This window comes from Bufo bufo, chromosome 5, assembly GCF_905171765.1.
Source record: "Bufo bufo chromosome 5, aBufBuf1.1, whole genome shotgun sequence".
Classification (NCBI taxonomy): Eukaryota; Metazoa; Chordata; class Amphibia; order Anura; family Bufonidae; genus Bufo; species Bufo bufo.
In genome coordinates, this window is record NC_053393.1 from 556,624,196 (window position 1) to 556,650,239 (window position 26,044).

The 26,044-nt window shown below is 46.6% G+C and overlaps 1 long non-coding RNA gene across 1 annotated transcript; it reads left to right on the forward strand.

Moving 5' to 3' along the window:
- The first annotated feature begins 2,014 nt into the window (after positions 1–2,014).
- Positions 2,015–26,044, forward strand: LOC121000884. The gene is made up of 3 exons (XR_005778925.1): positions 2,015–2,227; positions 18,552–18,632; positions 25,911–26,044. It is a non-coding gene; the product is annotated as an uncharacterized LOC121000884 (long non-coding RNA).

Below are 26,044 nucleotides of genomic sequence, written 5' to 3' on the forward strand. Positions count from 1 at the left end.
GAAGCAACAAAACCGGAAAACTCGGCAACCACCGGATTGTTGTTCTCCCATAAAGGGCTGGCCCAGGCCAAGGCCTTGTCCGAGAGCAGCGAGATCAAGAAGCCCACCTTTGATCTCTCAGTAGGAAAGGCATGTGGCAGCAACTCGAAATAAATGCCCACCTGGTTAAGGAAACCTCGGCACTGAGTTGGCTCTCCCCCAAAGCGCTGTGGAAGAGGGGCAGAACCGGTCATACCCCGAAACACCACAGGCGCAACAACAGGTGTCGGGGTAGACTCTGGCGCAACAACCGGAGCGGCAGTAGGAGCGAGCCCAGGAGCGACAACCGACCCATCGGCAACGGGAGCGAAATGAGCCGTGCGTTCAAGCAGGGTTTGCAACGCCACAGCGAACCGACCCAACAGGTGATCCTGCTGATCAAGTCTGGCAACCAGCGTGGGTAGCGAGGATGGCCCTGTACCGTCAGAATTCAGGGCTTGGTCCTAATGTCAGGGAACCATGAACCAGACGTACAACAAGAGATAAGTGAAAATAGAAGGCTTTATTGAAAATAAAGCTGTTAAGCAAAAGTCCAAACGGATGGTGAAACCGAGCAGAGTCTTTGCGAAGCCAGAGGTCAGGAACCAGAAGGGTAGTCAGACGAAGCCAGGATCAGGAACCAGCAGGGTAGTCAGACGAAGCCAGGATCAGGAACCAGCAGGGTAGTCAGACGAAGCCAGGATCAGGAACCAGCAGGGTAGTCAGACGAAGCCAGGATCAGGAACCAGAAGCAGCAGCAGTCTTAGAAGCATGTGAACACAAGAGGACCAAGCAAGGAACTGAAGCCACAGACCTCCTATATATATGAGCTAGGCATCCAGCTCCTCCCAGGGGAAGGAGGAGCCGCAGGGTGGAAGGCTACAAGAAACCCAGGACCCAAGATGGCCGCCAGCACATGTCAAACGAAGGAGAGCAGCAAGCAGGTAAGACCATGACAGGGCACTGGTCAGCCACATGCCCAACCTCCAGAGCCCCGCTGCCTGTCACTTTAACTGCTGTATAAGAAACTTGAATGCTCTTACCCACAGCCGTCACGGGTTTGGCGCTTCCCAGTGCTGTACGCACGTCTCCCCAGCAGTCATCTTCCTTCTCCGGGATGTTGGGTACCTCCCATCTTGGATTCCTGGTCATAGGACAACCAGGTGCACACCTTCCCACTTGGCCACATCTCCAGCAGCGCTCTCTCTGTTGCCAGGCAGCTGCCTGCTGTCGAGGTTGGTTGCTCTTAGCAACAGCATTACGGCATCTACCGCATCCTCTCTAGGACCCTGTGCACCTTGAGAGCCGCACTGCTCTCCATCTCACTCTCTTCCTGTCGGTTGCCCTTGGCAACGGCATACACCACCTCTGCATCCAACCGCATCCCGAGAACCTGCAGTTCTTGGCTCCTGGTCGCGAGGTCACTGTCCGGTTTCTCCGCACAGCGGAAACCATGGGAAACTCCTTGGGTTAGGACGTCTCTTGGTTTGTCCAACCCGCACATAAGCTTTTCCTGCTCCTGTTGCCACATCATTTGCCTTTGGCTAGCCTTCAGATTGGCCCGCATCAGCTGCTTGGTGAAATCCTCCATCCACCCCATAGCAACTGACAGTCCTTCCAAACAGGTCAGTCTCTCTCACTGGCTTCTGGCCCTTTAAATCCTGCACACTGTGCACCACAGAAAAAAAAATGTCCAGATTAACACCAGCAGTTTTCCAGCAGCCGCTGCTCCTGCAAACCAGCAGGCTTCCAGCACTTTTACTTCTCAGCAGGGACAGCTGCCCGCATCCGGCACCAATTGTAAGGGATCGCCTCTTATTCGGGGGTCATTCTCACAGATACGACTTTAGGACACCAGGTTTCAGGTCCAAACAATGCATTTATTTTACACTCTCTGCTTCCACAGGATTTCAAATTTTATTTATACTAACTCTTTTATTTAACAAATTTTAATATTTCCATTTCAGATGCAACCATTATGCTTTGTGATTTTCACCGTGAAAAAGCACGGACAGAGTGGGGGAAGAAAAAAGATCACAATGTTTACCAGCATCAAAGGAAAATTTTAAACATGATCCGCAATATTGCTCATGCTGATGACATGGAAAGTTTTAATAACTCTCTGAAGATTCTGCAGACAAGTGAGATATGGCAGAAAAAAACACATTTTTATCAATGGTTTTCCACAAAGTGGCTGCCATCCCAGAAGGTAATCCATGTATTATTTAACAGTGCCTAAACATTTCTTTAGGACCGGACGAAAAGAGAAAATGTAAAAGTTGTTTTCTCGCTCGTATCATTGGGGGACACAGGACCGTGGGTATAGCTGCTTGCTGCCACTAGGAGGCGACACTAGGCTGAAAAGTGATACCTCCTCCCCTGCCGGCTATACCCCCTCCAGCCTGGAGAGAGCATATCCGTTTTTAGCTTAGTGTCGTAGGAGGCAGACCTCCCTGCTTTAGCAGGGTGGCTTCCTTTTTCTTATTTTGTTCTTTCTTGTTTTATCTTTTTCCCTTTTAGCGAGGGGAAACGGAGGGGCCTATTTCCCCGGTCTACCCCGGGAGCAAGGCCGGTGTCGGATCCCCTCACCGCTCGCCCTCCCAAAGAAGCAAAAGTGGACCAGGGCAGCCCAGCTCCCCTGCTTCCCGCCAGCCAAAGGGTCACCTGAATCCGGTGAGACCCCCGCCATTCCAGTCTCCTGCCACTTCGGGTGCCAGCGGCTGAAGAGGTGACCCTGCTGGTACTCTGAGAAAGGGTGAAGAGAAGATCCTGCGGCCTGCGCCTTCCACATTGGGGGCCACCTTTACTGCAGGCCGCATCCCTATATCCGGCCCGCGGGGTGGGCTCCCGCGGCCGGTACCGACAGGCCGCATCATTAACCTTCCGGGGGCCTCACTCTTTACGGCCCGCGGGGTGGGCTCCTGCGGCCGGTGGACGCGAGCGGGCACATCCTGCACACCGGAGTCCCTCTGTTAACCGACCGGCAGTATTCCCGGTTGGCCGTAGAACTTTAGGTCCCGGCTTTGCGGCGTACAAGGCCGCAACTTTCATTCCAGGTATGGATGGGGCGGGTTCGTCCCTCAAGCGCAAACTCTTCCCGCCTAGCTGCCCCCCTCCCCCAGGACCGCGCTGAGCTCCACCCCCGGTTCTCACAACTGGGTTAACCCTTCATGATAAGCCACTCTTGCAGCCAGCATCGGATTATCCGATGTTATCTCCCTGCAGACCAAATTCCTTGATTTTAAGGAACTTAACCCCTTCCTCCCTCTTATCTAGTAGGCGGGGGCATTACAGGTAGCCTGCCCCCTCAGCCCATATCACCGCAGGACCACCCTAATTGTGAGGTACCAGACTGGGCCTATGTCCCATCCCAGACAGTGGAGGATGGCGCACAGTTCCCAATCCGCCCTCCGGGGCCGTTTGGTTGATTACTCTCCACCTGCATAAATCCAGGGGAGCAGATCTAAAGGATTCCCAATCCGCCCTTCAGGGCCGTTTGGTTGATGATGCTCCACCTGCGCAAATCCAGGGGGGCAGATCTGATGGATCCCAATCCACCCTCCTGGGTCGTTGGTTGATTAAGCACCACCTGCACAATCCGGTGAGTGGTTCTGTAGTAGTTCATATTCCACCCCCTGGGTGGTTTGATTGTTATATCACCTCCGGCGCCAGGGCCGGCCTTAGGTGTCCAGGCGCCCTGTGCGAGCTAACCTTGTGGCGCCCCCCCCCCCCCCCCAAAAAAAAAAAACACTGCTTGTTGCTGGCATCATGGCATAGGCTGGCTGACTATCCAACCAAGTAGTTACCAGCCCACACACCCCAAAGGCCGGTGTAATGTTATACTTCCCTACTTCGTGAGATTTCCCTACTCTCGTCACTTCCGGTTGCACCGGACATGACGTGAGGAGGTGTGCAGCGCCGCGCAGGCGCACAACGTCAGGTTAGGGAAGTTTCACAGCAGAGTGCGCATGCGCCAGGAGTCTCGCCGGCGGTTAGGGTAGGGAAAAACTATGGGCCAATGCGCAGGCGCAGTGATCGGATGGATGTTCTCAGCTGAACACCGGCCGACACTGCGCATGCACCGGGAGCCTCACCAGCGGTTAGGGAAGAGAAAAATTACGTACGGGCCAGTGCTTTTTCCCTACCCTAACCGCTGGTGAGGCTCCCAGCGCATGCGCAGTGTCGGCCGGTGTCCTGCTGAGAACATCCATCCGATCACAGCACCTGTGCACTGGCCCATAATTTTTCCCTACCCTAACCGCCGGCGAGGCTCCCAGCGCATGCGCACTCTGCTGTGAAATTTCCCTAACCCATCGTTGTGCGCAGTGCGCCCCCCCAATATAATAAACATTGGTGGCACAGTGCGCCCCCCCCAACACCCTAGTATAATAAACATTGGTGGCGCAGTGCGCCCCCCCAACACCCTAGTATAATAAACATTGGTGGCGCAGTGCGCCCCCCCAACACCCCAGTATAATAAACATTGGTGGCGCAGTGCGCCCCCCCAACACCCCAGTATAATAAACATTTGCGCAGTGTGCCCCCCCAATATAATAAACATTGGTGGCGCAGTGCGCCCCCAACACCCCAGTATAATAAACATTGGCGCAGTGCGACCCCCCTCAATATAATAAACATTGGTGGCGCAGTGCGCCCCCCCTCAATATAATAAACATTGGTGGCGCAGTGCGACCCCCCCTCAATATAATAAACATTGGTGGCGCAGTGCGCCCCCCCTCAATATAATAAACATTGGTGGCGCAGTGGGCAGTGCCAATGAGGGTTAAAAAATAAAAAAATAATTAACTCCCCTCCTCCAATTGATCATCTTCTGTTCTTTCTTTATGACCTGTCAAAGGACCTGTGGTGACATCACTGTGCTCATCACATGATACATCACATGATCCATCACCATGGTAATGGGTCATGTGATGAGCTCAGTGATGTCACCACAGGTCCTGAAGAAAGACCCGCAGCTACGCGATCAACTGGAGGAGGTGAGTTAATTTTTTAAAATTATTTTTTAACCCTCATTGGCACTTCCCACTGAGCCACCAATGTTTCTTATACTAGGGGGGGGCGCACTGTGCCACCAACGTTTGTTATACTAGGGGGGGGGCGCACTGAGCCACCAATTATGTTTCTTATACTGGGGTGTTTGGGGGGGGGGGCGCACTGTGCCAACAACGTTTCTTATACAAATACAGGAGGCGGGTGCCGGAATCAAATAGCCGACACCCGACCTTTGTGACAGGGAGCTGCGATCAGCGGCAGTTAACCCCTCAGGTACCGCACCTGAAGGGTTAACTCAACTGCAGCTGATTGCAGCTCCCTGTCACAGAGGTCGGGTGTCGGCTATTTGATTCCGGCACCCGCCTCCTGTATTTGTATTTCAGGTCAGTTATCTTCATTGGTGGCGCAGTGGCCACAGCCCCTCCCCTCTTCCTCCTGTCTCTCTTCTTATTGGCAGCGGCGGGGGCAGCAGGCAGGTCAGACAGGGGAGGGGGAGATGGAGGGGGCGCCCCGAGGGAGAACACAAGTGCTGCCTCGCCTGCCGCAGATTACATTGCGAGCTGTCGGCCGCCCAGCGCCCCTGTTACTATGGCGCCCTGTGCGGCCGCACAGCCCGCACACCCCAAAGGCCGGCCCTGTCCGGCGCAGCCTGCAACAGTCATGGCTAGATGCTGAGAGGTAGAACTGTGCATGAACCGGACAGAGCAGGACATATTTCTCCTCTGTCACCTCCACCCTTCCCCCCTAAAGTCACATTCAGAACCCTCCCTTCCTGAAGGAGTTGGCTCTGAAGGGGGGATCAGTTATTCGGACTCTGATATGAATCCAGTTCAATCTTCTGAGATGGCGTCCATGCTAGCCAGCAATACTGATTGTATGCATTACCCCCTTCCTTAGGCGGCATTTGCACTAATACTGGATACAGTACTTACTTTATGTATTTCCTCCTTCCATAGGGGACTAACTGCACTAGCACTGGTATCAGTGCCAGCCATAGACGCTCCCCCTTCCGTAGGGGGCAGAATTGCAGTTCCACTGGGTACAATACTGTCCGTGAACATTTAGCCTCTTTCATAGGTTGCGTTATGTCATTATCAATGGTTGCAGTGTTTACCGTATTCATTACTCCCTTACATAGGTGGAGGAATTACTCTTCCCACCGGGTACAGGACTGGTCATATGCATTTTTCCCTTCCATAAGGGTGTCATTTCTCTTCCATTGGATTCAGTTCCTGCTGTGGACATTTCCCCTTTCCATAGGTGTGGTACTTGCACTACCTTGGGTTACAGTATTTCCTGTATATGTTTCTCCCCTTCATAGGTGGAGTGATTACACTACCACTGAGTGCAGTGCTTACCGTAGACATTACCCCCTCCATAGTTGGGGTAATTACACTACCGTTGGATGCGGTTGTGATTATCAGGTTCTCCCCTTCCTTAACCGGAGGATGGCACTACCACTGAATGCTATTCCATCAGTCGTTGGCCTTCACCATGCTTCCGTGGCATTACCCTCTTCTACAGTCGTGGCCAAAAGTTTTGAGAATGACACAAATATTAGTTTTCACAAAGTTTGCTGCTAAACTGCTTTTAGATCTTTGTTTCAGTTGTTTCTGTGATGCAGTGAAATATAATTACACGCACTTCATACGTTTCAAAGGCTTTTATCGACAATTACATGACATTTATGCAAAGAGTCAGTATTTGCAGTGTTGGCCCTTCTTTTTCAGGACCTCTGCAATCCGACTGGGCATGCTCTCAATCAACTTCTGGGCCAATTCCTGACTGATAGCGACCCATTCTTTCATCATCACTTCTTGGAGTTTGTCAGAATTAGTGGGTTTTTGTTTGTCCACCCACCTCTTGAGGATTGACCACAAGTTCTCAATGGGATTAAGATCTGGGGAGTTTCCAGGCCATGGACCCAAAATGTCAACGTTTTGGTCCCCGAGCCACTTAGTTATTGTCACGGCCATGGCTATGACCGTGACTCCTGAACCGCATGCGGTTGTCAGCGGTTTAGTTTGATTGTCAATCACAGGTGAGGGCTGTGGTATTTGCCTCACCTGTGGTTGCCGCTGGCAACGGTATGTATGTGGCAGCATAGCACTCTGAGCTGTATTATGGCAGCTTGCTATGTTGTGCATGCGGTTGCACCTAGCAATCCTTCTGTTAGGTGTGTGTGTATGTATGTCTGTGTACACTCTGTGTTATGTGTGGTGTGCACGTACATCTTCCCCTCACTGTGGTTGCCCGTGGCAACGTTTGGTCGTTGTTGTACATGTGGTGGCAGTGTCCCGGCCTTCGGGCTGACTCCCTGGACATGAGTGCCACCCATGTCGTTGCCTGCGGCAACAGCCACAGTGTATGTGTTGTTTGGACACTTTTCCTTTTTAGTGTGTGTTTCCCTTCTTTGGTGCTGGAAGGGTTAATCTCCTTCCTAGTGTGTGTGTCTCACTGGGTGTGTCTGACTGTGGGGTGTGGCTTCTTGGCCTATAAAGCCTCACTGCTTTTCCAGGCCTGCAGGTTGCTTCAGCCATGCTTAGCTGAAAGCAGCCTCCTGTCTTTACTACCTGCCAGTGAGAGCCACCCCTGTGGTCATAACCATAATGTCACATTAAGTTTATTTCTAGTTATGTGTGATGTCTGTTTGATGTTTCCATGTGATTTTGTGCAGCTATGGATCTGGGTCCCTGTGTGGGGATGTGTTTGTGATCTGCACCCTGCTTACACAGGGATCCAGTCAGCAAGGCTGTGGCAGGTAGGTGGAACTCCTTGTTCACCTGCCATATCCATAGAGCTGTTTATGTTTCCCATTTTCCAGCAGCTTGGCCATTGAGACTCCTGCTCCTCCGTGTCTAGGAGGAGTGGGTTGTCTTACTCAGCTCCTAGTTTAGGGCCATCTTGAGGGCTAGCAGGGACTTCTAGGTTCCGGAGCATGAGCCCTCCTACCATCAAGGTCGGCTCATGTAGCTAGGAGTCAGGGTCTGGTTAGGAATGCGTTTAGGAGATGACCTGCTCCCTAATCCTGTCTTCCTGGCCAAGCAGCCATAACATCATCTGGCTTCACACGGCTGAGGATTTCCCCCATCCTCAGCCGTGACAGTTATCACTTGTGCCTTATGGCACGGTGCTCCATCGTGCTGGAAAATGCATTGTTCTTCACTAAACTGTTGTTGGATTGTTGGAAGAAGTTGCTGTTGGAGGGTGTTTTGGTACCATTCTTTATTCATGGCTGTGTTTTTGGGCAAAATTGCGAGTGAGCCCACTCCCTTGGATGAGAAGCAACCCCACACATGAATGGTCTCAGGATGCTTTACTGTTGGCATTTCTGTTTCATAGACCCCTTTGGACCCAGGATTAATAAATTATATAGTTCAAATAGCCAAAGGCTACAAAGCTCCTGTTTCTAGTCAAATAAAACTTAACATTTATTTCCATCAATAAAACTAATACAAAACAGGAGAGAAGAAAAGAAAGAAAAAACTTTTAAAACTTTAAGGGTGCTGTGATGTTACCACCGGCAGTATACTGGGAATATTCCCATAAGTGCGTCCTAAGTCGCTTGGGATAATTCCCACTGAATTCACCTAAATTGTCACTGCTATCATATAGAGTGTTCAGAAATAGACTCAAATGTATCGCTAGGAGAGATTCCTTATTAGCGCCACTCTAAGTTTAGCTGCTGCCGCTGGTGCGTCCAAGTATAGTGAGTCTGCAGTTCTCACTACTTAAACACTGAGTCCATCACATCCCTAATTAAAAAAGATATCAAGCTAGAGCTCTCCCAACATGTTTCGCCACTAGATGTGGCTTCATCAGGGGATAGAACTACTATCAACACGAGTGCTTCGTAAGTAAATGCTTATACCTGTTAGGGGTGGGCTCTTAGTCATCCTCTGCCCTATCCCTGTTCAGAACTCGTGTGACTGCCTGATCCTCCTATCAAATACCTTACGAGCTTCTCTTCCGTCATCTATTCGCGTCACCCCTTCAGACGCGCATGCGTCAGAACTTAGAAGATTTTCCCAAGTTACTCTGTGTGCCTATCGCGCATGCGTCAAAACTTCTGATAGAATCCCGTTTCACAACGTCTACTGCGCATGCGTCAACACTTCTATTTAAGTCCTATTCGGCACAGGCTACTGCGCATGCCCTCACACTTAGAGATTTCTATCTTTAGCTCTCCGATATTATTCCGGATGTATCTTGGGCATGTGTGAACACTCTTCTTCCGATTCTTTTTCTTAGGTCTCTGGTGCGCATGTCTTGGGACATAGAGTGTATTCTCTGCTTTTTTAGTCTGAATAGGCTATCTACGCATGCGTCGGCACTTTAAAATTTGTATCTCTATTCAATATGAAGCCCTACTCATCTGGCAGTTTGAATTTTGCCACACTATTACTCACCATATATTTCTATTTATTTAGGTGATGCACTGTAAAGATGTAATAGATTTTTATATATTATGGCTTGTCTGCTAGCCACATATATCTATATAGGGGCTTAGTTCTTTCATATCTTTAGTCATACAAATTAGAGTCTTCTTATTCATTTTCTCCCCTCTTTTTACAGGAGGGAGGGGGAAGGGGAAGGGGGGGGGGGGAGAGAGCATTTTTTCAAGATACGGAGAGGATCAATTTCCTCCTTCCCTTTCTCCATGTAAGTTTACTTTATATTTGTAATTTTTCTATTTTTTTGTTATTTGTATCAATATTCATACCAATATTTCTACATGCAATAAGTAAATTGGCCTTATAGTTTCATTGACTTGTGGCATTATTATATAGATTAAGGGATAATTAGAGGTCTTTTGTTGGTATGCTCTTTCCCTTTTTCCTACTCTTACATAGAGAGAGAGAAAGGGAACTTCAATTTCCTATTTTTATTTTTATAATCAAATAAAGGCCGTAAAAGAAAACCCTTCATTTAGTCCTTGTGGACTCATTGTACCCAGTCTGTGTATCCACCTAGCCTCACTCTGTAATAGTTTTTTATCCAGATTGCCTCCTCTTGGTCCTAGAGATATTTTCTCTATACCCCAGAAGCGCAGTACTGTACTCTTGTTGTTATGAAAGTACTTGATGTGTCTGGCTATTGCTGTGTCTTTACCTGTTTCTATGGTACTTAAATGGCCCGATATTCGACGTCGCAATTCCTGTGTGGTTTTACCCACATAGAGTTTTGGACAGGGGCAAGAGGCTAGGTAGATTACCCCTTGAGTTTTACAGGTGATCAGTTGCCTTATCTCATACTCCTTTTTATCCACAGGATTGATATATTTTTTAATACGTGGAACGTACCTGCAGAAGGAGCAGTCCCCGCATGGGGCTGATCCATGGTATCTCTCAACTCTCCTGCCACATTTGGCTCCTTCTTCCATGAGGTGGCTATGGACCAGTTGATCCTTAAGATTGGGGCCTCGTCTGTATGTAACTGATGGATTACTGGTAAGTACCAAATTGAGGTCTCTATCTGATCTTATTATGTGCCAGTGTTTTTTTAGGATACTATAGATTTCATTATTGTATCCATCAAAAGTCCCTATACATCTAATGGTCTCATTTCTTTTAGATGATATGTCTTTTAGAAGATCTTCTCTCTTTGTTTTAATAGCTCGATTGTACGCATTTCTCAAGGATCTTTTGGGATAACCCCTCTTTCTGAATCTTTGAAGCAGTTGTTGACTCTCCCGAGAAAAGGAGGCTTCATCCGAGCAGTTACGACGTGCTCTTAAGTATTGGCCTATCGGAATGCCTTTCTTAAGGGAAACTGGATGCCAACTGTTCCAATGCAGGTAACTGTTTGTCGATGTAGGTTTCCTAAAGACCTCTGTCACCAACTGTCCTCCCTCTTTCTTATTTTAAGGTCCAGAAACACTATTTCATGTTCTTGAATTTCATGCGTATATTTCATACCTATATTGTTTCGATTTAGCGTCTGGACAAATTCCTGAAACTGTGTACGGTCACCATCCCACAGGATCAAGATGTCGTCAATATATCTGCCCCAGAAAATAATGTGGCAGACATACGACGACATCTCTTCCGTGAAGACATGACAATTCTCCCACCACCCTAAAAATAAATTTGCGTAGGTTGGGGCGCAAGACGTCCCCATCGCGGTGCCATTAATTTGTTTATAATATTGTCCTTGAAAGACAAAAAAATTGTGCTCTAATATAAATTTAAGTGATAATAATACAAAATTATTGTGCCTACTAAAGTTTTGGCTGCGGGTGCTCAAATAATATTCAGCTGCGTGTATCCCCAGTGAGTGTTTGATATTGCTATACAATGATTCGACATCAAGACTGGCTAAATAGGTGCCTTCTGTGATTATGATGTCGTTTATTTTAAGAAGGAGGTCTTTGGTGTCTTTTATATAAGAAGGTAAGGTGGTAACGAAAGGTCGTAGGATTTGATCGATATATTCACTTAAGGCTTGTGTAAGGTTGTCATTACCAGACACAATCGGTCTACCTGGTACTGGTTTTCTATTTTTATGCACCTTCGGTAATGAGTAGAAGGTAGAAATCATAGGGTTTTTATTAAAGAGGTATTGATATTCTTCTTTGGTTATTATATTAGTCTGGAAAGCTTCCTGTAATAGGTTTTTCAAGTCATTCAAATATTCCTTCGTAGGGTCATTAGGTAGAAGTTGGTACGTCTGCTTGTCTTCTAGGAGTTTCAATACCATGTCTATATAGTCTTTTCGGTCTTGAATAACTATATTGCCCCCTTTATCACTAGGTTTAATTATGATCCTTTCATTTTTCTTTAGGGTTTCTAGGGCTTCTTGTTCCTGAGTGTTCAAATTTGGTTCGATATGTTCCTTCCTCATCTGTAATGATTTGATGTCCTGTGTGACAAGCTGTACAAAGGTCTCTATTTCCTGGAATTGTGTGAATTGTGGTGTAGTTTTTGATCTAGGTTTCAAAGTAGAGAAGGGGGGGTCAGGAATAATCTGATGACCCTCACTCTCCTTCTGTAATGCTTCCAACAATTCTACACATCTCCTTTCCTTCTCATATTGTATACGAGCATCATGTTCTTCTTTTTTATGTACCTTATGTAGAGCCAGTTTCCGTGCGAAGAGGTTCACATCTTTAATCCAAAGGAATTTATCACATTGGGGGACCGGAGCAAAGGTAAGGCCTTTGGATAGAAGTAATTTTTCTGATGGTGTTAAGGTGTAATTAGATAGATTAATAATCTGTTTCTCATCTATTTCTTCATTTTGTGTCCTATCAACTATTTGTTGTAGCCCCATCTCTCTCGGTCCCTCAGTTGAACCCCTGTTTGTCCTAAAAAAAGGGGGGCAATATTTGAGGTCCTCTCTCCCACATTGGTTGGGGGAGGAAGTGCCTGGGTAGATCCTTGTGATGTTTGTGTTTGGAATACATTCTGTCCCTGACCCGGAATCCCAAAAGAAAAGGGTTGAGTGGAGGCAGATGGATAAGATAGAATAGATGTACCACCGGGATTTATTGTTGTCCCCTGTTTTGGCATTAACCCCCCTGGACATGATTGGGACTGATCGCGTCTTTCAAGAGATGATTTTCTAGGGGGATATTGTCTTTTTTTATTTTTTCGTTTAGTACCCTTAGGGCGATCTCCCTGTCCAGTTGAGCTATAACCTGATCCCTCTGTGCCAGAGGTTTCTGTCTCTGAATTCTCCCTGTATGTTCTACGAGAATTCCGGTTATTGATTCTATTATTCCTCCAAATATATACACGGTTGCCTTCAAAATCAGTGCGATCTCTCAGGTACTTTACGTGTTTCCTTTCCTTTATTTCGTGTTGTAAAGTTTCTATGTTTTTCTTGATTTTTTGTTCAAGGTCAAGGAATTCCGGGTGTGGGGTGAACTCCTGTATTTCTTGGATCTCCTTCTCGAGCTGTTGGTCGATTTTATTAAAGAAAGCTTTTTCGTATTCAGACAGATATTTGATTAGTCTGAGTGAACACTCCGTTAGGAGATCCTCCCAGCCCTTTGTAAATTGGGTATCCTCTAGATGTACGTTAGGTCTCAAAGGGATACGTAAACCTCTATATACCATACCCTGTTGTAGGTATGTTTCAAGGCTTGCTATTTCCCACCACGACCGTATATGTTGACTATAGGTTTTATTTAAATTCCTGAAAGCAATGTTTATATCTGTCTGCCCCAATGGAATATGTGCATTAGAGAAGACCTGACTTGCTTCCAGGGTCAGATTTTCCAAACTCAGTTTTTGTTTGAGAAAGCCTGCCATTATATTTGGGGGTAGATCTTAAATTTTCATCTCCTATCTATCACACTGTGGACATCAGATATACAGAGTCTATATTCATAATAATGATCAATAGATGCTCTGTTGTCTATAGCTATTCTAGGGTAGATATACACTGAAGTTGGTTCTCTATATGCGGCTAATAGAGATAAACAGTAGGATTTCTTTTTCAAATGCAAAGCTATTACAGACCTCTAAAAAAATCCCTTCTTCAGCACGACTAGGGGTAAGCCTGTCTGCTATTTTGAAGGGGGTCAGTAAGGGAGGGTTTGACCTCCACTTGTACAATTCTGTTTCATAGACCCCTTTGGACCCAGGATTAATAAATTATATAGTTCAAATAGCCAAAGGCTACAAAGCTCCTGTTTCTAGTCAAATAAAACTTAACATTTATTTCCATCAATAAAACTAATACAAAACAGGAGAGAAGAAAAGAAAGAAAAAACTTTTAAAACTTTAAGGGTGCTGTGATGTTACCACCGGCAGTATACTGGGAATATTCCCATAAGTGCGTCCTAAGTCGCTTGGGATAATTCCCACTGAATTCACCTAAATTGTCACTGCTATCATATAGAGTGTTCAGAAATAGACTCAAATGTATCGCTAGGAGAGATTCCTTATTAGCGCCACTCTAAGTTTAGCTGCTGCCGCTGGTGCGTCCAAGTATAGTGAGTCTGCAGTTCTCACTACTTAAACACTGAGTCCATCACATCCCTAATTAAAAAAGATATCAAGCTAGAGCTCTCCCAACATGTTTCGCCACTAGATGTGGCTTCATCAGGGGATAGAACTACTATCAACACGAGTGCTTCGTAAGTAAATGCTTATACCTGTTAGGGGTGGGCTCTTAGTCATCCTCTGCCCTATCCCTGTTCAGAACTCGTGTGACTGCCTGATCCTCCTATCAAATACCTTACGAGCTTCTCTTCCGTCATCTATTCGCGTCACCCCTTCAGACGCGCATGCGTCAGAACTTAGAAGATTTTCCCAAGTTACTCTGTGTGCCTGTCGCGCATGCGTCAAAACTTCTGATAGAATCCCGTTTCACAACGTCTACTGCGCATGCGTCAACACTTCTATTTAAGTCCTATTCGGCACAGGCTACTGCGCATGCCCTCACACTTAGAGATTTCTATCTTTAGCTCTCCGATATTATTCCGGATGTTGGCATGACACGGGACTGATGGTAGCACTCACCTTTTCTTCTCCGGACAAGCCTTTTTCCAGATGCCCCAAACAATCGGAAAGAGGCTTCATCGGAGAATATGACTTTGCCCAGTCCTCAGCAGTCCATTCACCATACTTTCTGCAGAAGATCAATCTGTCCGTGATGTTTTTTTGGGAGAGAAGTCGCTTCTTTGCTGCCCTTCTTGACACCAGGCCATCTTCCAAAAGTCTTCACCTCACTGGTGGCACTCCGATCCCACAGCTGAATCCTCTTTAGGAGACGATCCTGGCGCTTGCTGGACTTTCTTGGATGCCCTGAAGCCTTCTTAACAAGAATTGAACTTCTTTCCTTGAAGTTCTTGATGATCCTATAAATTGTTGATTGAGGTGCAATCTTAGTAGCCACAATATCCTTGCCTGTGAAGCCATTTTTATGCAACGCAATGATGGCTGCACACATTTCTTTGCAGGTCACCATGGTTAACAATGGAAGAACAATGATTTCAAGCATCACCCTCCTTTTAACATGTCAAGTCTGCCATTTTAACCCAATCAGCCTGACATAATGATCTCCAGCCTTGTGCTCGTCAACATTCTCACCAGAGTTAACAAGACGATTACTGAAATGATCTCATCAGGTCCTTTAATGACAGCAATGAAATGCAGTGGAAAGTTTTTTGGGGGGATTAAGTTAATTTTCATGGCAAAGAAGGACTATGCAATTTATCTGATCACTCTTCATAACATTCTGGAGTATATGCAAATTGCTATTATAAAAACTTAAGCAGCAACTTTTCCCATTTCCAATATTTATGTAATTCTCAAAACTTTTGGCCATGACTGTACAAGCGATCCGTTAACGGGGGAATCTCCTAAGCATCTTGGCATGCTATAATTCAACTATGCCACGACACTAGATGCCTTGGCTTCCTTCAAGGTGGGCTGTGGCAACAGTCGGTGCCGTTGGGCCTTGTACTCTGCAGCTAGTGGTATCGGGATACTGCCACTGGATACTGTGGCTATTTCCATGTTGTGCTCGTCTTTTTCTTCCGGTGCGGGTTCTGGGCGCAAAGATGTCAACCGTTCAGGAGGGGGCACCCAGCAACACTTGTGTGTCCTAGAGACCTCCCATCCCCATGAGTCTCCACCGTTCAGGTCGGTCACGGTGTTGGGCCTCGACAATGCACGTCATTATTCGACATGTTGATATTACGATACAGCACACCGAATGGCACTGTCTCTGTATTCCTTGTCCACCACTCTTCCTTTTCTAAGTGAGGGTGTTTTTGCTGGCACTCCGCAATAGCCATTACAGCGTGTTTTTCTCTGTGGTGAAGGTTACACGCTAGGGCTAGAGATTGTAGTCGCTGCAGTGGGGCAGCCCACCTCAGTCACTACTTCGGCGGCTGCTCCTGTTCAGCACCCCCCTTGTTAGGTGGAGTACTTAAGGCTGGCTATCCTTATCTGGGTCACAAGGGTACCATGTTTCTACTGGGCGTCCTTAGGCCTCCCCGCATACTGTAGCTCCTACTGTACAGGGCGTATTAGCGTCTCCACTATATACTAGGTTTGCTACGGCGCAGTTCTTTCGTCGGGTGACTGGTTCCTCTGATTCTGGAATCAGTGACTTCGACGGGGTGGCCTCCTCCTCAGCTGGAGTATGGCGTTAGCGTTACTCTGATGGCTTTCCTTATATGGCCTCCTACTCCGGCGGAGTATTGCTGTACCAATAGATTCTGTAGAGTGTCAGTCTCAGTTGGCAATAGGCTTAGCCCTGGCCTCTTTATGGTTTACACTACCGATAATTGACCGTTGCTCCGACAACCGTTGTTCTGCTATAGTCAACTCGGGCTTGGCGATGGCGTAATTGCCATAGCTGTTCAGCACCTACCTTTTGGGTGCGCTCTTCTCGATAGCTTAGTCCCTACATAGCCATAGGTGGTACGGCTATAGAATCCCACCTCTAATTTTCCACGTGAATAGGGTTTCCCGGGTACGGTGAGGGTGTTGGACGTCGTATTTGCACTCCACCAAGCAAGAGTATTTTTCTCATCTTGGTCGTCTGCCCTTCCAGGCCGGATTTCCACATTGTCAATATATGGTCATTTACGGGGCTTCCCTTCACTGGTGATGTTCACATAAGCTTTACTTCTACCTTTCTCCGAGGTTTTGGTTCGTTGGCCTGCAGTGGGAATTTTTTTCGGTGGTTTCTCAAGCAGCTTCTCTCGCTAGAAGTCCCACCACAAGCCTCTACGTTTGTAGGGGCATTGGTACAATTTACCGCTTCCTAAGGGGCGTTCTCTTAACCACAAGGGGTTCCTGTGGACCTGGATTTTAGTTCTGCTTCCACAGTTGCGGCCAGGAGCGACCTGTGAATCGTTTGGGGGCTTTCAGTGAGGAACAAGTCCTCCCTCTGGGACGCAGTCTTCTCCTTTTTATTTCTGGGAAGGCAGCATTCCGGGTGGCAGATCTTCCACCCAGCGGCTCTCTGAGTCGATAGCGCCTTCTTGTAAGTGCTTTTTTCCCTTGTCATTAGCATAAGGCAGTGCTCCGCCCAGTATCTTCCTTTTTTGCAGAAGGTAGTCGCCGCTTACCAACCCATCTCAGACATGGTCTCTCTTCTTTCTCTGTCGCATTATAGAGAGCAGGCTTTCCATCAGTCCATAACTAACGCTTTCCGCGGTACGGACTCTTACCTGTTTGTTTCCTGGGGGTCCTGGTCAAATTGACGATCTCTAAAGGGGCATATTCCAGGTATATCTGTCTGACAGTTGCTCGGGCATTCTGCTCCTAGGACATTGCACCGCCCGGCGGAGTTATGGCCTACCCAACCAGCGGTAGGCGCTTCTCGGTTTTATCTGCTCCATGCATTAGCTTCCAGCGGTAGAGGGCAGTGTCTTGGCCTTCCGGGCGCACTTTCTACAAGTTTTTCCGGGTGCCTTCCTAGGCATCGGTGGATACTGCTCCGGGCAGCAAGGTCTTGCAGGCGGCAGTGGATTACGCATCCTCGAGGGCGTTTTTCTCCATGGGATGGTGATTTGTTTCCCTCCCCGGGGACTGCTTTAGGACGTCCCACGGTCCTGTGTCCCCCAATGATACGAGCGAGAAAACGTTATTTTTGTGAACTCCCCTGTAAAATCTCTTTCTCGCTTAGTTTCATTGGGGGACACAGCTCCCACCCAGTAATTCTGTTTGCCGCCAATGGTGGCGGTTGGTGGGCCTGCACGGTCCGCAGTTCTGGTTCGGTCCGACTGTCATTTGTCAGTTGTTGATTTTTATTAAATTTTTTTTCCTACTCCTATTGCTTGGGCACAAACGGATATGTTCTCTCCAGGCTGGAGGGGGTATAGCCGGCAGGGGAGGAGTTATCACTTTTCAGCCTAGTGTCGCCTCCTAGTGGCAGCAAGCAGCTATACCCACGGTCCTGTGTCCCCCAATGAAACTAAGCAAGAAAGAGATTTTACAGGTGAGTTCACAAAAATCTCGTTTTATTAAGTCTACTTAAAGTCCCCAAGAGACAGAAGGGTCCCAAAATAAAAAATTCCGAACAGTCTATTATAACTTGTATGTTGAATTATTCTCTTTTAGAAAGATTATTGGCTTTACAAATTCAGTAGACATCCACGTCTCCTCCTAGCAGTGAACACCTTTTTACTTCTCTGGTATCTCCTGCTCTCTTTTGACATCCAGGGATTTACATGCAGCAGCCAAAAACACCTAGAATAATGCACTTGCAGCTGAGTGAACAAATGACATGAAAGTTTTTTCAGGATGCACTCAGGTATGTATAATAGTCTATATAATTCTGACAGTCTGTATGAGGTCTATAGGCCGTGTGATTGTAGCAACTTTTTTTTTCTAGCAGCTATGGAAGGTGTGTGTGTGTGTGTGTGTGATGGGAGCTGGATACAGTGACACATTTTGCTTTTATAATTTGTTTGTATTATTATTTTTTCCATAAACTCCTCGTATGTTCTATACACAAGTTTGTGTTTTAATATAATGTAAACTTTGATGCCTATGTGTCTGATTGAAAATTTGAATAAATAGGTTTTTGACAGATATTTTCTTCCTTTCCAGGTGACTGCATAATCAATTACTAGATGTGGAAGACTACACAAACTTGGAGAGGCTTGCTCTGGATGGAAATCCCATGTAATTGTAGGTGCTATGGAAAAAAATCTTAAAAGGGGTTGTCTATTTTTATTTATTATGAAATTATTACATTTTGTAATTTATATGTATTAGAAATTATGCTCGAGTTCCACTGTTATAACTATATCTTGAAAAATGTAAATACTGTTATAGCCTATTTCACGTGCATGGCATTGGGGGACACAGCACCATGGGTATACGTCCAACTACCACTAGGAGGCACTAGACACAAAAAGTGTTGGCTCCTCCCAGGTGGGCTATACCCTCTCCACAGGCACTAGGCTATTCAGTTTTAGTCTAGTGTCCGTAGGAGGCAGACCTGTCCTGCTTTTTTTGTAGGTCCTGCTGTTTTTATTCTTTTTTCTCTCTTCTCAGGTCTCGGTGATCTCCACCGTTATACCTGCTCCATCCTGTTCCACTTTAGTTGCCCCCCCCCCTGCGGGCGCGTACTTCTGTACCATCGCCGGTCACCCAGTCCCCACAGACTGCATCCGCAGTGGCTTGCCGGCATTCCCACGGTTCCCGTGTTGAGTCTGCCGAAGGGGTGACCCTGCGGCGCCCGAAGATATCGGATGGTGAGTATATCGGATGGTGAGTATATTCCCCTGTCCCTGCCCCAGGGTTAGGTTCCCTCCTGTGGCCAGGGGGTGGGCTCCACCTTAGCTGGGGGTCCTGGGAAGCCTCCATCTTCCTCCAAGCCAACCCCCCCCCCCTTTTTTTTCTTGGTGGGGGGGTTATATTCTTGTTTCCCTTCCTTTCTCTTCCCCCTTGGTTGGTTTTTCTCTCCTCCTTGGCCACACAGTCTTCTCCCCGGCCTTCCCCGCTACTTTAGTCCCCGGCTTCTGCCTGGACTAGGCCTCATCTTCCATGGCCCGTTCCCAGCTCCCAGGTGCTCCGTTTGCCCTGATCCGCCCATCCCCAGGCGTCGCTTCTCCCCCCCTACCCTCCTCACCTAGTTTTGTGGGTCCAGAGGGCCCTCGGTCGGCCGCGATTCGCCCCGCCCCCCTCGCTCCATTCCCGGCCTCCTCATAAATCGAGGCCCCGGCTTTTGGGCCTGCTAGGCTGCGATCTTCCCAGCCCCTCCTCCTTGCTTCTACTCCCATGTCTCTCAGTCCAGTGTGTTCCTGCTGAGATTTCCTGGGCCTGTATCTGGTTCCTTTTTCCCCTGATACTTCATATGCCCATAGTTTCCTCTGGTCTTGCGCTTCACAGTGATATCTTGTTTTCAGAGGCTCGAGCCTCGTCTCTTGTTTTTGGGATGCAGGTCTTATCATTCTCTTTTCCTGGCCTTTACTTACAACCCCCTCCTTCTCCAAGGGTTGGCGGTTTCCTCTAGCAGCCTTGGGTTTTCACCTTTAAATAGGGGGCGCTTAACTTCTTCACCTGCCTTGCAGTGAGGGGAGACCTGCTCCCTTCACATGTGAGCCTTGCTATGGCTTCCCTCACTCGTTTGGCTTCCAGTGCTTCCCTGTTTCCTTTCTCCCCTGGCCTGTCAGGGGTTGGCCACAGGTTTTTTCGCTCTTTTGGTCTGTGACAATTTAGAGCGTTAGGTAGTTCCAACACGCGGTGCTGTCCTAATTTTTTCTCCAGCCCTTGGCTGAGCTCGGTGTTCCCTTTTGCTGCCTTCTTGCATTTGGGATTTTCTTCAAGGCATTTGTCCTGGGGTGCCGGCAGTCTTCACTGCTTCTTCCTTGAGGTTTCTTCCTTGTTATGGAACCTCTTGCCCATTCCGTGTTTTTTCCTGTTGGGTCACATGGTTCTCCTGCACCTGTATTCCCAACCGGTGGCATGGCTGTTCTTTTCCCACCCTTGGGGACTGCTTTGGGATGTCGCATGGTGCTGTGTCCCTCAATGCCTGTATTTTTAAAATATAGAAATGTTTAATAAACTGATGGCATCTTGAACTATTTAAATAAACATTTTGATAGAAATGTGACATGGATAAGAGCAAGACATTCATTTTTGTGGCAAATTTTTTTTTTTTTTATTCGCTTTATTGAACACACAAAGCCAATTATAATGACACTTTTTGTACATAATCCATATTTGTTACATAGCAGTAAGAACAGATCGAAGCGTACAAATATCATGTATATAATACAATATATAAAACAATAAACTCCTGTGCTGTATCTGTATAATTGTGTCTTTTTTCCATACAAGATGTTTACATTTTTATCAAAGAATAGCATCATTAAAATCCTTCACATATTGTGGCTTATCTACTTCATTATGTCCCACCCCCTCTCTCCCTTCAAACTTTGACAGTCTAACTTGAGGCTTCCGTTAATCTTTGAGCTGAATAAAGAGTTCTCGGTGGCGAACACCATACCCCCCACACCTTTTGAAACTTGGGCGTGCAGCCTCTATTCTTGAAAACTATGTTCTCATAAGGTATAATAGTATTAACCAATTGTTTCCATTGCGCTAAAGTGGGTGCCCTATCTCCCATCCATCTAATGGCTAATCCTTTACGTGCTAAGAACAGTGTTTCTCTCAGGAATATCCTTACATGATGAGAGTAGAGGGTCTCATCCAATATTCCAAAGAGACAGGTCCTCGGTTGCAATGGCACTGCGCTGTCCAATAGGTCTGAAAGTAGCTTTACCACTTCTTCCCAAAATTTTTGTATGTAGGGACATGCCCAGATAAGGTGCCAAAAATCTGCGTCCGCTGACGCACATCTATGACACTCAGAATGGGTAAGTCTACCCATCCTATGTAGCCTCTGTGGGGTTAGGTAGCTCTGATGTATTATACACACTTGAATGAACTTGTTTATGGCTGGTGACACTAGTGTGGGGGATTCCAGAATATTCTCTTCGTCATCATTAGACAAATCTGGAATCATAGCTTTCCATCTAGATAATGCTTGCATCGGATTACTTTTAAGTTTAACATCTAGGAGGTGGGTATATAATGCTGATATAAAGCCACGCGGTCCTTGAGAGCGTATAACTCCGATCATTGGAAATGTTGACAATTGAACTGGGGTATCTCTGTAGTGTGTTTGCATGGCATGTCTTAATTGTAGGAATCTATAGAATGCCCGTCTAGGAAGTTCATGTCTGTGATTCATGGACTCATAATCGTTGAAAACATTGTTGCTATATAGGTTTCCCAATGTGACAACCCCATGTTCCCTCCAGAACGCTCCTTCTTGTAGTGCCATCAAGTCAGGAAACATGGGATTATCCCAAATCGGGGTTTCCAACAGATCCGACTCCACCCCATGTAGACGTTTACATGCTGTCCAAACCTGAACAGCTCTAGAACTGGCCATAAATTGGTAAGTTCCAGGTAGTCTGCTAGCTGTTTCTCCTGCCTGAAGAGACCGTCTCCCTGTGACATCCATGACTTAATATTTCTCAATTGCCCAGCTAGGTAATATAATTGAATATCAGGCAGGGACATGCCTCCCCCCTTTTTAAGGCGTGACAGGTTTAATATAGATAGCTTGGCTCTGTTCGCACCCCACAGAAAAGGTGACATCAAGGAGGCAATTCTCTGGAAGAATGTTTTTGGGACTATATATGGTGCGTGCTGTAGAATATACAGACATTTCGGTAAAATAATCAGTTTTATCAAGTTTATCCTTCCTGACACAGACAAAGGCAATCCCTGCCATACCCTGAATTTTTCTTTGCAATACTCTGAGAGGTTGGATATTTAGTGTATGAAAGGAGGTGACCTCTTTTGTTATGTATATCCCTAAATATTTATAACTGTTTACAATAGGTAACTCCCCTTGGGGGAAAGAGTCTTCTAACTCATATAGAGGGCATAGGGTCGATTTGGACCAGTTTATCCTTAGTCCTGAGAACTGGCTAAATATTTCAATTATGGTGATTGCTCTAGGGAGTGTGAGTTCCGTTTGTGACATAAAGAGCACCATATCATCAGCATATAAGCCGACCCTATCCTAATGCTCTCCTATTTGAATTCCATGGAATTGCGAGTCCACCCTTATTCGCATAGCCAACGGCTCTATAGCCAAGGCAAATAGCAGTGGTGACAATGGACACCCTTGTCTTGTCCCTCGTCCCAGGCTGAAACTATCCGACAGCAACCCATTCACCAATATGCCCGCTCTAGGATGTTTTGTATAGCATTTCCACCCATTGTATAAAGTTAGGGCCAAAACCAAATCTATTAAGAACCTGAAATAAGTAGGGCCATTCAACAGAGTCGAACGCCTTTGCTGTGTCCAAGGACGCCAAAGCCCATTTCTCCTTCTTCTGTAGTCCTATCTGGGTTACAACTTGCACCCTTCTGATATTATCAGTGGTGGACCTGCCTGGTAAGAATCCAGATTGATCCGGGTGCACCAAGGTGTTAGCTACTTTTCCAAGACGTATGGCCAACAACTTTGCTATGATCTTATAGTCGATGTTTAATAAGGATATCGGACGATATGACCCGCACTCATCTGGTTCCTTGCCCGATTTTAATAGTACTACTATAGTTGCATCATACATTGATGGTGGAGAGCATCTATTTTGAAATGCATCCTTGTACATGCACAACAGAAGTGGGTTGATGTGGGCAGCATATTTAATATACACTTCTAGAGGTAGTCCATCTGGACCGGGGGCTTTACCCCTAGCTAACTGTGCTATAGTATCCTGCAACTCCAAAGCAGTTATAGGGGCCTCCAGACTTTCTACTGCCTCCCGCGTTAAAGTAGGGAATTCCAGATCCTCAAGATATTGCATGACATCATCTATCCCATAATTCACTTTAGACTCATACAGATCCCTATAGTACTCTTGGAATCTACCTGCTATAGTTTCCGGGTCTAATAATATCTGTCCATCCAATGATTTGATGCGCAATACTGCTGGGGATGTCTGATTTTGTTTAACTATGTGAGCGAGCAGTATACTGGACTGGTTACCCAGTTCAAAATACGTTTGTTTGACAAAAAAACATTTTTCTTTGAGCTTTTTCTTTAAGTAGAGCAAGGTACTGACTGCTTGTTATTAACCAAGACTCTTTATTTAAATCATTGGGGTCAGCAATATATGCTGCTTCCAATCTGGAACACTCTGCCGCCAATCTTTCCTCTTGTCTAGCTGATGACTTTCTAATGAATGGTATAGTAGATCTGAGACAACCTCTAAGATACGCCTTCATAGTTTCCCACAATAATGCGCAATCCAATTCCTCTTCATGTCCTTCCATAAAAATCTGCAATTGATCGGGAATGCGATCAGACGGACCAAACAGGGACAACCAAAAAGGATTAATCCGCGTTGAGCATCTGATCACATCCCCTCCCAGCCCCAATACTAATTGTACTGGTGCATGGTCTGAAATACCTTTTGGTCCGTATTCTATAGTATAAGCTAAGGAACACATAGATGAGTTACCCATGGCATAATCTATTCGCGACAGTGTGTTATGACTGGTTGAATGACATGAGTATTGTCTGATGTCAGGATATTTAAGTCGCCACATATCCGTCCATCCTACCTCTTCCATTAATGCAGCCAGGGACGTCCTATTATTTAGGCGGTTATCAGCAACCTCTGCCTGATGATGTCTATCTAGATTCCTGTCTAGGGTCATATTGAAGTCTCCAAGACTTACTATACGAGCTGACGGATAGAAGGCTGCAAAGCTCACCGCCTGCTGAACCACCTGCAAGGAAGAAGGCGGTGGAATGTATACACCAAGAATAACCTATAATATACAGTTTATGTACGCAGCTACGAACACATATCTCCCTGCTGAATCTATCTGACATGCTTCCACTTCCCATCTAAGGGACTTGTGTACCATGAAAGACACTCCCCTTGACATGCTAGTATGGCATGAGTGTTGTGCCCATTGAACCCAGGGCTTTTGTATATGTCTAGTATTTTCTGCCATTAAGTGGGTTTCCTGCAAGCAGAGAATATGTGGATTGAATCCCCTGATTGCAGAAAATACCATGGTGCGTTTCCTAACTGTACCCAGTCCTCTGACGTTCCAGGACATTATACGTAATTCCGCCATTTCAATCTTGTGTAAATGACCTTAGTTACCTCTTTTTTTTCTCCCAACACTTCATCATTTCCGATACAGCACATAACACATAACTTTTGAACTATCAGGCTTACCCTGACATATACTGCGAGGGCCTGCCTGATGCAACCTTATACCATTCACATCACTCTTGTCACTTATAGACAAAATACCTCGTTTGTAAGGTGGCACTTCAAGTAAACGGGGTGTGCATATGGTAATTTACCAGTAGCACTGTAGATCTTGTATATAAACAAACTGTAACTTAACCAGGGACCCTATCCCTAACCTCTAATGGGATCCGGCCGTCTCCCGGAAAACTATGCCAGCGGGGACTGTTGTCAAACTAGATACTACAACTAGTACTAAATACCTCCTGTAACGTGTGAGATTATTATTTTACCCCTACTATCATCCTCCTGTAGCTCCTGTTTAGTGTGCGCCATTTGCAGCACATGATCTCTGTCCATAGAGTTCAGTAGCCTTGCAAGTAGAGGTCTTGGAGGAGCTCCCGGTGGAAGGGGTTTGGCGGGAACGCGATGTGCACGTTCTATAATAAACGTCGTTGAGAATGTTGCTTCTGGGAAGGAATTGCGGAGCCAGGTAGTGACGAATGCACATGGGTTATTGCCCTCTGCTTTTTCAGGCATCCCAATTATCCGCAAATTATTACGCTGTGTGCGATTCTCATAGTTGTCACATTTCTGTTGCCAAAAATTAACCTTTTGCTCCAGCTCTTGCATTTTAATGGGAAGTGGTTGCAGTCGATCCTCCACGTCTGAGATCCTGTCCTCTGTCTCTTTAACGCGGTCCCGTATGGCCTGCATGTCATGGCGGAGTAGGCCTATATCCACTTTCACTTCCTCCAGCTTACCCACCATTGATGGGCGGCAGGTGGCTATTGCTTGCAGCAGCTGCTCAGTAACCTGCTTAAGAGATGGTTCGGCGGCTGTATGCGCTGCTCCTTCAAGTGCAGGATCCTTCTGTGTCCCGTCTAATGAGGGTGAGCGAGAGCCTGCGCCATCTTGGTCTTCCACGTGGGCAAACTCTCGTAGCCGGTCTGCAGCCGACTGCGCTCTATTCCGGGACATGTTCGTGTTGCGGGTCTTTCCCGACCTTCTGCCTGTTCTGGAGGTAATTTTTGCGGCAAATAAGTGTCAGGATCAGTTATAAGTTAGGGATTTGGGTCCGGAGCTCCACTACATGCGTCTGCTCATGTCAGCTTCCGGCCACGCTTCCTTTTGTGGCTAATTTTATTATAATTTTTTTTTGCAGGTGCATGGTCTGGTCATATCGGAGGCATACAACAATAGAGGTTGACGCGCGTTACCAGAAAGATATGTGGTGGTGATGTTTCCTGAGAACATCGAGCCTTAGGGAAAACGCTAAAGAATGGATATTGTGTGAAA